This window comes from Macaca nemestrina, chromosome 3 (genome assembly GCF_043159975.1).
Source record: "Macaca nemestrina isolate mMacNem1 chromosome 3, mMacNem.hap1, whole genome shotgun sequence".
Lineage (NCBI taxonomy): Eukaryota > Metazoa > Chordata > Mammalia > Primates > Cercopithecidae > Macaca > Macaca nemestrina.
The window spans coordinates 177,999,429-178,014,156 of NC_092127.1; the positions used below are offsets into that span (position 1 = coordinate 177,999,429).

General features: G+C 35.8%; 1 long non-coding RNA gene across 4 annotated transcripts in view; it reads right to left on the bottom strand.

The window, feature by feature from the left end:
* Positions 1 to 262: 262 nt before the first annotated feature.
* The window catches only part of LOC105487869 (uncharacterized), a 132,325-nt gene continuing 117,859 nt past the window's right edge, over positions 263 to 14,728 (bottom strand). For all 4 annotated transcript variants that reach the window (XR_011620661.1, XR_011620659.1, XR_011620658.1 and 1 more), the window contains one exon: positions 263 to 532. This is a non-coding gene — a long non-coding RNA (uncharacterized lncRNA). The remainder of the gene's footprint in view (positions 533 to 14,728) is intronic.

The following is a 14,728-nucleotide window of genomic DNA, read 5'->3' on the forward strand; positions in this document are numbered from 1 at the left end:
TTTGGCAACTTGATCTACCTGCCTTTCATGGTCCAAGGCACGTCAGCACTGTAGCTTGCCAGGTAGCCAAATTCATCTTAAATTATAGCAGGATAGGTTCAAGGGAATATATATCATTGAAAGGAAGTCAGATTATTATGTCTGAATCTTTATGTGACTTCTCAACTACTTTCATAGTTTAAATTACAGCTGATACAATTTCTCATGGAGTAATATTAAAAAATCATAAAATAACATATGCAGATCCACATGAATTCTCATTTATGATTTTTTAATTCTCCTATGATATTTCCATGTTTAGTAAAGTAGCATTACATGTTTCAGTACAGTTTTACTGAAGCAGGAAATTAATTTTAAGTTTCATAAAATTCTTCCCTTCCTATCTGTCTCCGTATCTTCTTTCTAATATTGCTAACAGAAAGATATTTGTAGTTAAATAAAGGTAAGTGCCAACTGTCAATTCCAGCTCCTTTCCTTACTAGTTGTCTGGTCTTGAAAATTCACATAGTCATTTGAGCGTCTATGTCCTCATCTGTTAAACAAAAAGAAAAGAAAAAGGATAATTATACCTGCCTCACAGGGTGGGGGTAAGGATTAAATAAGATTAAATATCTAATGTGCTTAATACAGTTCCCAGCACTAGGTTGGCACGTAGTCCATGTTAATTTCTTCCTCCAATTTTACATTTTTAAATCTTTTGTACAGTTTAAAAACTGTGATTTCATTGGCATTATTTCCAAATAAAGTTTATGATCCATAAAGGGATGGCTCTTTCTAAAACTGGGTTGACTATGATCACTACAATCACGTATGTACATTGACTTCAAGCTTCAGTAAATGTTTTTCAATGTGTTTTTGATAAATCGATGCTAAATAGCTCATTGCTGGATTCAATTTTAATTTTTGTTTGGTAATTTCCTTTCTGTCTGAATGAAATTTGAGTCACCATTTGCCTACATTTATGAAAGTTTGTCCTGTTGTAGACTAATTTCATTATACTTGTAGTAAGCCCTTGAAACATCATATTGAAGTAATTGATAAAGAATTTTGTTTCATTTCTCCATCAAATAGTTCATGAACATCTGCTATGTGCTAGTCACATTGGAGACGACAAAGGAAAAGGAGCAATTTTAAGAACAAAATTATTATTAATAATATTGAGTGCTTATTGTGTATTAGTCACGCTTCTAAGTAAAGTATTTATTTATTCACTTAAACCTTAAGCATCCCTTAAGGTAGGCATTATTTTCACTATTTTGTGTTTGAGAAAACCGAGGTTCAAAGAAGTTACATAACTTGTTGATCACATGACAAATAATGGCAAAGCCAGAATTCAAACCCAAGATGTCTAACTGCAGAATTCTTTGTTTCCATTAGTGGCAAAGGCTTACATCTAGACGCTCATGATCTACTACTGTATTTCAAATGTCTTTTAGCCCATTCGTTAGATAAAACGTTTGTTTTAATCATTTTTTAACTGCATTCTCCCCATCCAAGAGAGAAGAGATCTTGTGGAAATACCATTAGAAAGTCGTATTGGGCCAGGCATGATGGTTCATGCCTGTAATCCCAGCAACTCCTGGGGAGGCTGAGGCAGGAGGATTGCTTGAGCCTAGTTCAAGGCTGCAGTGAGCTATGATCACACCACTGTACTCCAGTCTGGGCAGCAGAACAAGATCTATCTCCAAAATAAAATACAGGGAAATTACATGGGATGACCCCATGTGACCACTCCAGCGTGGGTCAGGAAGCTCTTCTCCAGTGCTCCTCACTCATTCATGCAGTTTTTCTGAAGATGGAGGCCTTTACAGAGGTGCTGAGAGTGACCTGGTTGGCGTCAGTCATTCGTTCATGTTTCTCATTTGTGGTGAAAAATCGAAGACTCTTAGTATGGAGTGGGCATGGGTAGTGGCTTTGTTCCCTTGCTTCTTCCTGATGCCTTGGGACTAGCAGGAGATACTAACCTGCCATTTGTGTGTATTCTGCAGACTCAATCTTTCATTGGGACTGTCATTCCAAGATGACACCTAAAGGATAGGGAGCTTAGAATGCACCACCCTTGCATGTATAAGAGAGCCAACTCCTTTACATTACATCAAACTTGGTTCCCAACTGTGGTTAGAAAAAGGGGTGCTATTTATTTGCCTTTTTGTGGACCTCATGTATTAGTCAGCTAGGGCTGCCATAACAAAATACCACAGGCTGGATGGTGTTTAAGCCAAACAGAAATTCATTTTCTCACAGTTCTGGATGCTGGAAATACAAGATGCAGGTCCTGGCAGGTTTAGTTTCTTCTAAGCCTTCTCTACTTGCCTTGGAGATGGCTGACTTCTTGCTATGCCTTCCCATGTCCCTTGATCTATGCACAGGCATCCCTGACATCTCTTCCCCTTTTTATAAGGACACCTGGCATATTGGATGAGGACACACCATGGACCTCATTTAAGCTTAATTACTTGTTTAAAGTCCCTATCTGCAAAGACAGTCACACTGGGGATTACAGCTTCAACATAAATATCTGTGATTGGAGTGAAGGACACAATTCAGCCTATAACACCCCATCTAGGGACCCTGGCTGGATGCCTTTTAAAGTGAACCATTTTGAAAAAGTAGATCAAGTCATTGCGAAAAGGCTAACTTTCCCTTTTCTTCAACCAATAAACATAAACTCTCACATTTTCTAAACTTTCCTTCAAAATAAATATTTATTGAAATAATAGCTAATACTTATTGATTGCTTATTTATGCAGTAGAAATGCATCAGTTCACTGAATCCGTATGACAACCCTCTGTTTTGGGTCCTCTTATTAACCAATTTTACAAAGTAAAAGTATAACAGAGAGGTCAAGCAACTTGTCTACATTCTTCCTCCCCGTGATGGTGCTGAAATTTGAACTCAGATTTTGTGTCCAGATATGATCACATAGCTGATACAGGCTGAATGTCTTGGTACTTTCTTGATATGTACTTTCTATTTGTAATGATAGATATGTAAAATACAGACATTTTTGACATAATTATTTATACCATACGGCTTTGCAAAAATTTGAAGTCAGATTTTGTGTCCAGACATGCTTATATAACCTGATACTATGCTAAATGTCTTGGTACTTGCTTGATATGTACTTTGATAGAAGTGCATTTGTGGCCGGGCACAGTGGCTCATGCCTCTAATCCCAGCACTTTGGGAGGTTAAGGCAGGTGGATCGCCTGAGGTCAGGAGTTCAAGACCAGCCTGGGAAACATAGTGAAACCCTATCTCTATTAAAATACAAAAAGTATCTGGATGCCATGGTGCGTGCCTGTAATTCCAGCTACTCAGGAGGCTGACGCAGGAGAATTGCTTGGGCCCAGGAGTCAGAGGTTGCAGTGAGCCAAGATTGAGCCATTGCCCTCCATCCTGGGTGACAGAGCAAGACTCCATCTGAAAGAAAAGAAAAGAAAAGAAAAGAAAAGAAAAGAAAAGAAAAGAAAAGAAAGAAAGAAGTGCATTTGTAATGATAGAAATGTAAAATAGAGAAACTGATGTATTTTTGTAATAATTATTTATGCAATTTGGTTTCATTGAAAAATTCACCAGAAGCAGAGATTGTTAATCCAGTTAGGCAGCTCCCCCTTGTTCAGGCTGGTAGATTCCTGCCAGATACAATTATTACCCCGGGTTCCTGTTTACCAGCCAAGAAGGGTTTGGATACAAGCTCCTTGGGTGGAGCCCAGAAGGGCGGTGGCAGACTCACTGCTAAGAAGGCATCTTAATAGGTGAAATGAGAAACTCTAGCCAAAAAGACACTGCAGAAACACCTAGACATTATGAGGATGAGCCAAGATGAACAGATGATGTAATCCACACCATGACCACAGCCCTCCAAGCCTGGGTTGCTTCTGACTGGTTTGTGAAAAATAAGTTCTTGTGCTCAAGTTCACTCAGAGAGAAGGGCGGCTACACTCAACACATTTTGTGAGCGTCTGAGAAGTAATGTTAATAAAACATGTTGAATTTGGTTTGTGAAAGACTGATAATCTTGAGACAGTTAAAGCAATTAGAGGTAGGGAACCATATTTAATTTTCATTGTTTTTCAAAAATACTTAAAAATCAGTCCTATATTTGAAATTATAGTCTCCTTAACATTTAACCTCCTATATTTTCTAAAAAGCAAACATTATGGAAGGGCCAGAGAGCTGTTTTCTTAAAAGCTTAAACCATAACTAACGTGTGGTTGAAAATAATACCTATTTTCTTAACACCTTATATTACTAGAACTGGGATGGAGCAGATTCATTTGTCGGTTGGCCCTAGCTCTTCCCTATTTCAGTTTGGTAACTATTTAAATGAGAATCATTCTCATTTAAATAGTTACATGCTCATATAACCTGATACTATGCTAAATGTCTTGGTACTTGCTTGATATGTACTTTGATAGAAGTGCATTTGTGGCCAGGCACAGTGGCTCATGCCTCTAATCCCAGCACTTTGGGAGGTTGAGGCAGGTGGATCGCCTGAGGTCAGGAGTTCAAGACCAGCCTGGGAAACATAGTGAAACCCTCTCTCTATTAAAATACAAAAAGTATCTAGATGCCGTGGTGCGTGCCTGTAATTCCAGCTACTCAGGAGGCTGAGGCAGGAGAATCGCCTCTTGTATTCGCCATCTTGTATTTCCAGCATCCAGAACTGTGAGAAAATGAATTTCTGTTTGGCTTAAACACTATCCAGCTTGTGGTATTTTGTTATGGCAGCCCTAGCTGACTAATACATGAGGAAAAGGCAAATAAATAGCACCCCTTTTTCTAACCACAGTTGGGAACCAAGTTTGATGTAATGTAAAGGAGTTGGCTCTCTTATACATGCAAGGGTGGTGCATTCTAAGCTCCCTATCCTTTAGGTGTCATCTTGGAATGACAGTCCCAATGAAAGATTGAGTCTGCAGAATACACACAAATGGCAGGTTAATATCTCCTGCTAGTCTCAAGGCATCAGGAAGAAGCAAGGGAACAAAGCCACTACCCATGCTCACTCCATACTCAGAGTCTTCAATAGATTTTTCACCTCATATGTAAGAATGTAAAGATAAGCATATTTTAGATCTTACTCTCAAAAACTTTAAAGTTTAGCTGGCAAGATCATAAATAATAAAAATAGTTAAGAATTTTTGGAGGAATACTTGGCATTTATAAAATCATTTAATTGTTAAAATAACCAGATTGCTCTTTTTATTCCCATTTTATCAATGAAGGCACTGAGTCCCAGAGAGTTTTAACATTTTGCTCTAGGTTACATGGCAAAAAAAAAAAAAAGTTTGTCATCTATGTTGCACATCCAGGTATATTAGTTTCCCAGGGTTATGGTAACAAATTGCTATGATTCAGTGGCTTAAAGTAACAGAAACTTATTATCTCACAGCTCTGGAAACCAGAAGTCTGAAATGAAGGTGTTAACAGAGGCACACTCGGTGCTTTAGGGAGAATCTGTCCTTGCTTCTTCTAGCTTCTAGTCATCGTCAATATTCTCTGTAGTTGCATCACTCCAGTCCTTGCCTTGTCTTCATATGACCTTCTCCTTGACTCTCTTTATCTTCTCTTCTTCTGTCTCTTATAAGGACACATGCCATTGGATAGGGTCCAACCAGATAATCCAGGATGATTTCATATTAAAATCTTTCATGTGATTGCATCTGCTGAACTCCTCTCTTTTATTTTTGAGTATAATCACATTCATAGTTTGTGGGGTTATGACGTGAACATACCATTTTAGGAAACATCATCAACCTGCTATGCCAAGCTTTCTGGCTGCAGTGCCATTGCTGTAACTCCGTATATTAAGTAAATATATTGAATGTCATAGTAAGATACCTCTGGGCCTGAACTGAGTAGTAGAGAAGGCACTATCATTGTTATCAGGCAGAAAGGAGTTTGAACTTTGGCTTTACTATCCTCAGTTGGTTTTCCCCCTCCTTGACCCAAATTTCAGGTTTTTTTTAAATCTACAAAATGTGCTTTATACTTTCTGCCGCATTATTTGATGAAAATTTAAATAAATAAATAAATAAATAAATAAAAATAATTATAAAATTAAATAAATACATAAATAAAATCTGGTCTGACATTTTAGCAGATAGATACAAAAAGTTAGAGTTCCCTTACTTCTCAGAAGCAAAACAAATTTTCAAAAGTGGGAAAAAATAGAAAATGAGGAAGAATTCATCTCTAGACGAGAATCAAGAGTAAAATTGTGGAGGAGGTGATAGTCAAGATATGTCTTGATGGATTGAACTGAGCAAATGAGGACTAAGCAAAGTGCTATCTAGAAAAGGTAAAAGATAATTCATTTCAATAAAAAGAGTATTTTTACAGGAATATCAAAAGAAATTATTTCAGTATGGAAAAAAATGGATTGTTACTATACTGAAGAGGACCTTCAGTCAAGGTGATGAGCTTGTACAGAAATATGAGTAATTTGTTATAAAGTTCTGAGGCAAATATGTTAATACAGTAAGTTATATTTTTAGCAATAGCAGTTTATATTGTGGAATTAATATTCTTGATGTTAAAAAACTCATATATCAATTTTTAAAACTACAGAACATGAACAGAAAGACCGAATATAATTTCACAGAAGTGAAAATTCGTATAGCCAATGAATATGTGTTGACACTCGACATAGGGTAGTGATAGTATTGCAGAAAAACAAATGTGCAAATCTATTAGCAATAAGGGTGTGCAATTAAAACCACATGACCCTACTAGCAAAGAATAAAAACGTGAAAATCTCCAGCAAGTGAGTGCAACAAGAATCCTAATATCCTCATCATAGAAGCATACATTTAAATATTTTGGAAATATTTTGGCATTCTTCAAGATTCCTGTCTCAGAAAAAAATGTATGCACATTTATATCAAGATACATATATAAAACTGATAGTAATATCATTGTTAATGATACTTTCAAACTTGAAACATTTCAAATGATTACCAAAAGTAAAAAGGTCTGCTAAATAATGTTGAAGAGCCAATGGATTACTATTTAACAATGAAAATGACGGAACTACCAATGCACACATGAACACGGATGGACCTCAACACGTGGGGTGAAACGAACATGTCACCAATGAATACATATACATACAGCATGAGTTTATTTATATAAATCCCGATTACAGAAAAACTAAACTGTATCTTTTTTTAGGATAGGTACATAAATTAGAAAATTATCAAGAAAAGCAATAGATTCAGATTTTAACACTAATATCATATTAATAGCCATGTGTAGGAGAGAGGAAGTGAAGTGGGGAATAACTGGGTTGAGGCACTATGCCTTCCAAGGAACAGGCAAAATTCTATTTTTCTTCCTTAAAATCTCAGTAGTATCATTCACATGGTCGTTTTACCCCACCTACTCATTAAATTTTGTATACGTGTGTGTGTGTGTGTGTGCTCATGCATGTGTGTGTACTTGCATGTGGTTTAGAAATCCTTTTGTATGGATGTCTCTCAAATTTTTAAGTTACATAAAAAAGTAATCTATTTGACCTAATAATATAGTGGAATTTTGGAGTTAAAAATAAGTCTCTGGCTTCAATAAGACACTCTGTAACTTATCTAATGTCAATTAAGAAGGAGTCATGACTCTTCCCAGAATTATGTCTTGTATTTCAAAAAGTGGGAAACTTTATAAATTGTATATTATAAATGGTATTTTGATTTTCACATTGATGGATGCAAATTTCTCTGATTAATATAACATAAAGTCATTTTTATGTCTGTAGTGATTTTTTCCCCTTCTTCTTTTCCTTCCTCCTCCACTTCCTCGTCTTCCTCCTCCTTTTCTTCCTTGGTTATTTGTATGTTCTTGACCTTTGTCTTTCTAGTCTTAAAAAAAAGAAGAAAGAAAAGAAAAGACAAAACCAAGAAGAAAAAGAAGTCCTCTCCTTTTCCATCAGAGTTTAAGGAAATTCCAATCAAATCATGTTATGTCATTTGTTCTTGAAGGTGTATATTCGAGGAAGTGAATGAAAGTCCCTGGAATTTTATAAGATGTGATTCAGATTCAGGAAAAATATTTAAATAACTCTTAAACTACTTAAGGGTTGCTAAGCATGGAATATTTCACACACAAAAACTTTCAATGTTATAATTCTAACATTATACCTGTTAGCATGATTAGATTTCACTTCATCATTCTAGAACTTGCTTTCTGTGGTATGTCTGGTTATTTGTTTGACAAGAATTTTTTTGGCAGTGTATTGAAAGTTTAATAGCCAAGCATGTGGGAGAGTTAGAGATTTTCCGTCTGTTAATTGAGAAAGCCAAAAGAAGGAAACGCTATTGCACAATTCTAGAACAGGGTAGATTATTCAAAATATTTCATAGGGTGTCTTCCACTGTATTTGATATACAACAGATTTAGAGTTTTCTTATCTACTGAAAAACGAATACTTTTTTTTCTACTTTGTAACATTTTATCTTATTGTAGTTTTGTTCAAGTGAGGTTACTTGTTACTCTTGCCGTGGGCCAGAGAAGTAAACAGCCAAAGTTCAGGTGAGGAGCCTTGACCTGGATGCAGAGTGCACTGAGTGGGCAGTATGAGGGCTGGGAGAAATTGTGGGGAAAGGAATGGTTGGAGTTCTTGATTAAATAGTACAATTGGATAAACATGTAGTTCAGTATTTTTTGCCTTCAGTTGGCCAGTAAGAGGAAATCAAGATCTATGTCAAAAAGAAAAGAGTACTTTAAAAGTTTTATCACTTTGCCTTTATAGACTTTATTTAGAGACCACAAGGTAAAATAAATACAGAGCTAGTGCAGGACGTGACTTTATTTTTTAATTTATAACAGAAGGAGCTGTATTCGATGACACCAGTACATTCCCCTCAAGCTATAAATCACTACATTTCCTTTTCCTAGGCAGTTGAACATCTAACACTTTCTCCCCTCTCATGTGCTATAAATTAAAAATCCTCATTGCTATAAATTACAGTTGCTCCCACAGCACAAAATAAATGGAAATGATCTTTAATTTAATGTCTTGAGTATTAAGAAATTATTGGAACAAGTGAATCTTCAACTGTAATTTTTAAAGTAATGCTTGAATCATTTTCCACCCATAAAAACAAAAACCATACAATTTCATTTTATTTTTGTTTTTCAAATTTTCGTGGACATATCATAGGTGTATCTATATGGGGATACATAAGATGTTTAGATACAGGCATGCAATATGAAATAACCACATCGAGAATGGGATATTCATCCTCTCAAGCATTTATCCTTTGAGTTACAAACAATCCAATTACACTCTAAATTATTTTAAAATGTAAAATTAAGTTATTATTGACTATAGTCAACTTATTTTGCTATGAAATAGTAGGTCTTATCCATTCTTTCGCACTATTTTTTTTGTACCCATTACCATTCCCATCTACCCTGCAGCCCAGTTTTAGCATTGCTGATATAACACTGCTCCAGAATGAATTCCCTGGATGACTGGCATATGTGATAAGGCATTCTGGAAAGACTAGACAACTTATTAAAATTGTATTCAGAGTTAATATTCTATAACAATAAGAGAACACACAATTGATTCACTTGATAAATGTGGTATTTTCAGTATAGCAAACGAGGACCTGCAATGAGTTTCTAACGTTATATAAAATAGAAGAAATATATGGAAACACTCATATGAAGATGCCGAGTTCAGAGGATCTAACTCTTGGAGGAAATATTTCATGTTAGGGAAAGGTGGGAAGTATGGAGGGATAGAAATAATCAAGGCACAATGTTAAGAAGTCAAAGGTTTGAATCTCATTTTTGCCTTCTAGAGGAGAAATGTGATTTTATTTCTTTTCTTTACTTTTTTTTGACTTCCTAGAATCCACCCTGTTACTCTGACTTAAGTCTATGTAACTTTTCTGTGGCATGATTGGCTCCTATTTTATGTATTAGTGAGGGAAGATCATTCTAGGTGGACATCCTCCACCCTGGCTGTAAAGGATTCAAAATACACATATTCTGTTCTGTCACAGCCAGAGTCAGTCAGAGAACCCAAGGAGCAACAAGAAATGCTCTCCATGGATTTTAACACAGTGACCTGAAATGGGAAGAGACATTATGGAGCTCAAAAGAGATGATGTATGTGGAAGCGATTTATAAAATGCTGGGCCAAATGCTATGTTTAAAAATGTATGCAATCAGCACTTCCTCCTTGAAGCTGACATCTGTGCCCACTTCGGGGCAAAGTAAAATAAATTAAGGATGGTCTATAGGCATTTTAATCAGCAATGTGAGAACAGGTAGAAACTTGTAAAAGTACTGGCTCTACTTCACTGTTAGTTTCTACACTGGTGCATGGTCACTTGCTTTCCCAAAAAAACAATATAAAAAATGGGTCAATTATGGGATTAACAGAGTAGTGCCATCCTCAAAGATTACTAGGTATTTTTAAAACTATTCCTTATCATATTTACTGATAGGTTTTTGTAAAGATTATCAGAAAAATGCTACTTTTAATGATCAGTTATTAGGGAGAGATTAGAATTCAGCTTTAAATCACTATATAAACATTCATTTATTCTTATTTGCTGTTAAATTTCTTACTTCTCTGGATCACTTAACTGTAAAATGTAAGATTTTCATCTAAAGTGACCGAAATATAATTTTCAGTAAAACCCTCTTCTGACTCTGCTGTTATTTATAACACTTTCTGTGACCCACCAAAGACTTAGCAATCCCATATGAAAATATAAGTAACAAATTGATGCTTACAGTTTAAGCAATGACTTTCAAGTGGTGGACATGTTCAGTTGGATTTGATCAATAAAGTCAGCCCTTCTTCTCTATCATCACCTAGAGACCTCATAAATATCAGGACATTATCGTATATTTAGGTTATTAACCATCAAACATCAATTCACTTTATTTGTCATACCAAAATTTAATAATACTCCCTGCTTTTAGGAAGACACGTCTTATCTCACCAGAGTCTTAAATAAATGCACGGTTAGGTCAAGGTGAACCACAGCTGGAGGTGGGCAGATTGACCTTTCCTATCTCTTCTACTTTGATTACCATAAAAATAGGCAGATACATATTTATCCTCTTCACCTTTGAGGAGACAAACTTGTAGGGAGCAAAATTGCACGCAATGAAGCATGCCATCTGGTAGGAATATGCTGGAAACTCTTCAGCTTTCTCATTTCAACAAAAGTAAAAGTAAAAATCTATTAATTCAGCTTCTTGCTTGGCTGAGAAATAAATTCCGCAAGTCTCAAATTACATCTGGTTTACTACATGTCTGGCTCTAATATGTACAATGAAAGCCAGACAATTTGGATGAAAATATTGTTCCTCTCTGCAATTTCAGCAATTGGAGGGAATAAGAGTGTTATTCCACTCTTAAATTTAGAGTTCCTCCCTCTTATGCTTCACATTACTGATCTGGAATGCATATGCATAGACTGTCTGTTTGGGCTGTTCCTTGGGTGGTGGAAGAAGGAATAAAGATCTTTTTCTAAGGAGGAGAGTGTAATGATGGGAAAGATAATTCTCCCAAGTCAACTCCACTGTCAATGAGATCCCATGCTGAGATCATCATGATATCAGCTCTCTGTGCTTGCCCTGGAAAGATCTTTAAATCTCCTTTTGGCATGTGACTGCTTTGGAAGGTATCATGCTACCCAAATTATTATACAATTTGGACTATAATCTTTTTCCTATTCTTTTTTTATACCTCAAGCAAATTGTAAGTATTTTTAGGGCAAGAATCATACTAACACTCATTTTATGTTCCCTTCAGTGCCTCATACCATCTTTAATTTACAAGAAGCATCTTAACAACTATTCTGCTGATGAAAATGAATGGGAGCCTCTAAGTGGTTTCCTCATGCCACAACTCCACACATCTAATCCATATTCGAAACAAGAGAAAGCAAGGATGGTTGGTCATGGCATCATCATCTACCCCTTTCATCAGAAATAGCAAAAGTGTTTCTGGAAGATCCCCACCAACAGATGTCTACTTAGGCATTATTGGCCAGAATTATATTATGTCACATGGTCACCCTACAAGGGAAGAGAGAAATAAGTTTAGAAATAAATGTTGGGTGTTGGTGCCACAAGCACGAAAAGCACTTCCTACCCAGTTAAGACTCAATAAATTATGTTGGCTCCCAGCTACTAATCTGTGCAAAAAACTTAGTAGGTTCATAAAAATTAATAAAATATGATTTTATATTCTTAAAGAGATAGAAAAATGTATGCATATAAGTTAACCATCTTTAAGGCATTTCTGAAAAAATTTAAATTCCACATTTCCTGTTGTTTATTTTTTGGTGGGATGGGGAGGACTATGCATTTGTATTCATAATATAGCATGTATTAGGATTTCTAAAAATTGTATCTTGACAGTGTAAGTATATTAAATTAACATAATTCATATCTTAAATGGCAATTTAAAAACCAGTCTGAAGAAATATATTAAAAAATGGTTATGATCTTGATAGGAACAAATCTGGCTGGTGCTCACCAGACTCAAAAATGCAAGTCAGGTGTTATTAATATTTGTTCAAGACTATCACCCGTCAAAGCAAGCTTTGACTTAATATTTTAATAGTGGTTGCCCCAGGATCTAAGCCATATCACATAGGGGTGGTGGGATCCTCTCTGGAAGTATAAGCTATCCAGGTCAGGGGTAAGGGACGTGCCAGGAAAGAATGAATCAAGAATGAACACTAGAGATTGAAGTCTAAAACGAGGGCAGAGTAGGAATGCTTTTACTGAAATGCCCTGCCAAAAAGCAAACTAAATATACCTATATTTTAGCAACACTAGAGTGTAGAGCAAAAACCATGCTCTGTTGTAAACAATCACATGTATTTGGGATACCTGAATCTTCACCTACTAGCTATCAGACTTTGAACAAGTTGTTTAATTTCTCTGAATCCTAATGTCCTTAACATATAATGGGAAAGGAAGGTATAATTTTTAGATTATAATGAGAATTAGAGAAATAAAGCTAAAATATTTTATGCATTAGTTTTGTGTATAGTTAATTGTCTTGTTTTGGAGTTGTCTTCAAGCATGCCACCACACCAGGCTAAGTTTTGTATTTTTAGTAGAGACAGGGTTTCGTCATGTTGGCCAGGCTGGTCTCAAACTCTTGACCTCAGGTGATCCCCCCGCCTCAGCCTCCCAAAGGGCTGGGATTCCAGGTGTGAGCCACCACGCCCGGCTACCTCTGTGATTTTACCTTTTATCGTGTTCCTTGTCACCTAAGAGAATTCAGCCACAAAGCCTTGTTTCTTCACTCTGACTCGCCAAAGTCATGACCTCATTGAGAACTTTTCACTTACTGTTTTTTGCTTTGTGAATTTTTTTTTCCCTAATTATGGCCACTTCCTTCTTATCATTCACATTTCAGCCTAAAGGGCAGCTTTTTAGTGAGGGCTTGGCTAGCTACCCAAACAAAAGCAGACACCCTGTCAAGAAGTATCAAATCACATTGTTTTAATTCCCTACATCACACCAATTGTTATTCTCAGTTGTTTTTATTTATTTATTTATTTTTTGCCGATGTATTTGTTTGTTCATTTTCCAGTTTCTCTTACTATAATATATACCATATGAGAGCGGGATTTTTGTCTTGCTCAAGGCTCTATCCTCAGTAACTAGAACTTTTTGGAACATCCTATCTGTTCAATATTTGCTACATTTATGATGAATAAGTGAACATAGCAGACAGTGGAAATACTTTCAAATGTGTTTCTAAAGTCGTGGTCCTCAGTGCCCAAATGCAGACATTATGCAAAGTAGATTTAAGGGTCCTAAAGATTTTCTCCAAAGAACAGGGAGAAATTTACTCATTTCTAAGTTTACTTTAGAAATCCAGATGATCCTTAAATATAGAGACAATCCCTTCCCCTCCTCCCTTTTCAGTGGCTTCCATATCCCATATGCATACTGCCGTCCATTAGCTGGTGTTCATCCACTTCTCGTTATTTCTGATCTTCCATGAGATGAGTACAGAAATTGAGAATGTACATTCAGGAACTTTGGTAGCTATTTGACATAATTGCACATCAATGTTCATGATCATATTTCAATAATTATTTTATTGATTTTTAAAAGACTATTAATTAGATATACAGGGGTGAATAAAAACCAGTTCTTCATGTCAAAGAGTTTGAGTAGCTGCTATAGATCTAGAGTACAGATGAAGCCCAGAGAAAGCTCATGAAACCCAGTGCCAGCTTACAGCCATGTGGTCAGAATTTTCAGATAATTATCTAGTGAAGGGTTTTCCCAACTTAAGAGAATAGGACTTTGTTAAAGAAAATCAAAAGCTCCTAGACCTCTAATAGGTACTTAAATTACTTATAATACTTTAATTTCAGACAAAACCACATAAATCCTTATGTTTATAATTCTTATGAAACCGTAGAGCCAAAATACTTTAACTATCAAATTATGAAACTAATACAAATTTGAGTAATTAACAATTAAGTATAGTAACATGTTTCATTGAAATTGAAAATTCTTAAATGGGAATATGATGTCAACTGCTATAATACATGTTTTAGTGAGGACAGAAATTTCTAAAGCAAGAGCTGGCAAAATTGTTTTGTCAAAGGCCAAAATAACAAACATCTTAGGTTTTGTTGGCCATATATTCCGTTTTGCAACTACTTAATACTGCCATTGTGGTGTGAAAATAGCCACAGACACAACACAAATGAATAA